Source organism: Vombatus ursinus, unplaced genomic scaffold, assembly GCF_900497805.2.
Source record: "Vombatus ursinus unplaced genomic scaffold, bare-nosed wombat genome assembly UNPS02000580.1, whole genome shotgun sequence".
Taxonomy (NCBI): Eukaryota; Metazoa; Chordata; class Mammalia; order Diprotodontia; family Vombatidae; genus Vombatus; species Vombatus ursinus.
In genome coordinates, this window is record NW_020940358.1 from 23,866,686 (window position 1) to 23,869,999 (window position 3,314).

The 3,314-nt window shown below is 38.7% G+C and overlaps 1 pseudogene; it reads left to right on the top strand.

Moving 5' to 3' along the window:
* The first annotated feature begins 1,578 nt into the window (after positions 1-1,578).
* Positions 1,579-3,056, top strand: LOC114032931 (annotated as a pseudogene).
* The last annotated feature ends 258 nt before the right edge of the window (positions 3,057-3,314 follow it).

Consider the following 3,314-nt stretch of genomic DNA (forward strand, 5'->3'; position numbering starts at 1 on the left):
ACACACACACACACACACACACACACACACACACACACACACACACACACACACACACACACACACACCCTCACACACTCCTACATGTCTCTTTCTAGTCTTCTTAGACCAGAAATCTTGTCCTCTCTACATACTCTGCAATCCACTGACACAGGCCTCATTGCTGTTCCCCTTGATTCTACTGTCTTCCCTCTGCTGATTATTTCAAATTTATCTTGTCTGTTCACAGTCGTTTTCATGTTGTCTCCTCCACCTGACTGTGATCTCCTTGAGGGCAGGGACTGTCTTTTGCTTTTCTTTGTATTACCAGCAAATTAGCAAAGGCCTTAGTCCATAGTAAGCATTTTCTATATATATATATACACTTGTTGACTAAATGACTGACATGTACTAGCCGTGTGACCCAGAGTCAATCGTTTAATCTCTTATTGTTTTAAACAGCTCTCTAATGACCTTCACTGTAGAGGGAGTTTCTTCATTTGGGATTTTCCTATCCCAATGAAATCACAGGCACAATCCTCATCCATATTTGACTGTTAGAACAATTTTCCTTACCTCAACAAATCTGGGTAATGCTTTTTATTTTTCAAGGGACATATTGGCTTATTTTGCCCCAATTTCTTTTGGGTTACACCAGTGTCTGAAAATGTTTTGGTCTCAGAACCCCTTTATACTCTTAAAAATTATTGAGGATCCCTCAAAGAGCTTTTATTTATGTAGGTTATATTTATCAACATTTATTGCATTAGAAATTAAAACATCTTAATACTATTATGAAAATATTATTTTGTCCCAATTTTGAAAAGAAGAAAAAGGATGGATTCTGCAAACTGTAGGCTAGTAAGTTTGACTTGGATTCCTATGAAATTCTGGAAGGAATGATTCAAGACAGGGTAAGTGAAACTCTGGGTAAAGAGAATACAAAAGAAACAGTATGGCTTCATTAAGGACAGATCATCCTAAACTAACCTTGTTTCCATTTTTTGATGGGATTACTAAACTAGTAGATGAGGGAAATGTAATTGACATAATTTGCACTTTTATTTTAGAAAAGTGATAAAATAGATCTATGATTGACCCCATGTTGTTTCACATTCTTATCAATGACTTGGTTAAAGGTATAGATAGCATACTTATCAAATTTTCCGGTGACCCCAAAGTCAGGAGGCATAGCTAACTAACAAGATGGATGACATCCAGGTTCCAAAAAGATCTTGACAAGCTAGAAAATTAGATGAAATGTAATAGACATAAAAGTAAATTTAGTCTGGCACATGGGTTTGAGAAATTAACTTCAACTAATCTATTTGAGAAATCAGTTTCCAAGATGTGGGAGACCTGGTTAGATAGCAGTTTGTTTGGAAAAGATCTGGGAGTGTTACAATTTCCCTGGTCTGTGGGGGGATTGGAATCTCTCCAGGAAGTGTCTCCCCTGGTCCCTGGGGACGTTGTTGGTGCGCTACTGGGGTGGGGAGTGGAGCAGGGGGCATTCGGAAGAACTAGAAGGAGAGCGCCAGGGTGGAGCTGTGAAGCACAGAATAATTGAACCTGGGTACTACCTCCCTACAACGCTGCAAAATGAAAGCAATAGGACTTTTTCTAGTCTCTAATACGCCCCTGTGGAAACATAGGAGGCATTTCAAAAGTTGTGAACATTGCAAAATGGCCTCAGAAGACGTGGACTGGTTACAAGATCTACTCAGGTATGGCCAGAACTTCAGGCCAGAAGGGACTCTCAAACAAACAATACAGCTGCTAAAAAAATATTCCGAAACAATCATGGACAGCTGACTTCTCCACAGATTTCCTCCTTTACCCTGCATCCATACCCAAAGAGGTCATCCTCTGGAGCAAGTGTTAACAAATTCCCAGACTGGACTGATCAGCACCAGGTGCTTCCCAAGAAAACATACCAGTGAGGCCTACTGTGATGAATTCTGAAACGTGATACAAATTCACAGTATCTCAAATGGAGAAGTCTCTATCTACTTACCAGAGACATTTGACAGAGGCCAACATGGAGGAGATCTTGAAGTCTATGACATTATCACAGTTACAGAAAATGCTTAGCCTGGACTTCCTGGAGGAAGTTTTGGACCTTGTCAACTCAAAGTTTATCATCCACAAGATATACAGTGTTGGTAAGCAAGGAGTTGTCAATCTCACGGATAAATCCAAAGAATTTCTTGCTTGGGTACTATCAGCCATGACATGCTTAGCAAATTGGCCTAGTTGTTCAGACTTGAAGCAGCCCATGTATTCAGGTTTGAAAAAGATGTCTTTAAAACTACAGTAGATTATTACTATGTCACTTGAAGGAACATCTGCTCACATTTCATCTTTTTGAAGCCTTTGTCAGTTAACTAGATTTGTTACAGAAACACAAAATTGTTACTGAAGCATTTCAGATTTGCTGTCTCATCCTGCCTCCTGAAAATCAGAGAAAGTTACAATTGTTGATGAGGATGATGTTGAAGATCTGCTTAAACAAGAAGATGCCACTGTTGGATGATGGCCTTGGCACCCATGGCCTTGGTACCCATACTCTGATGGTTCAGACTTTTTCACATTGCATCTTGTGCTTCAAGGATGAAGTAGATTTAGATGACCTGTTAGCTGCCAGGCTAGTGACATTTCTGATGGACAATCTTCAGGAGATCTTAAAGTTCTCTCCTCCATGAAGACTTTGATAGAGGAGCAAGTAGTGCATCTAAAAGGGTCCAGACAAAGTACCCGGGAACAGATACTGATACAACTGTTTGCAGATTAGTCCAGAAGAATTTTAATACTAAACCCCTGGCAATATCATTGGAGGAAATTATCATGGATACCAAACAATCAGTGAAAGATAAAATGAAAAAACAACAACAACAACAACAACAACAACAAAACTGAAGGAGTTTCAGAAATCCTATCCTGTAGTCTACTAAGAGTGATTTCCCACACCAGAAAGTGAAGCACTGGTATTTTCAGAAAAATCAAAACTGAAACCACAGCTGCTGATGTGAGCTCTGAAAAAGCTGTTTCATCCTTTTCAAAGAGCTAGAAAATTTTGAATATAACTGATTCTAAAGTTATTAGTGATCTCTTTTCAAGTGCATGGATTTGGGGGGAGGGGAAGCATGTATATTTTGACTATTGAAATGTATAAAAAAGGTTACCTGAATTTTTTAAAACTGTTGAGCCATTATCAGTGTTTTTATAAGGTCTTTGTTTTTTTTTTGGTGTACACTTGGATTTACAATTATAAATCAAGCATTTTGAGGTAGAATGAAATTGGAAAATTTAAGAGCGAGGTGTTTTAGTTCCCTTAA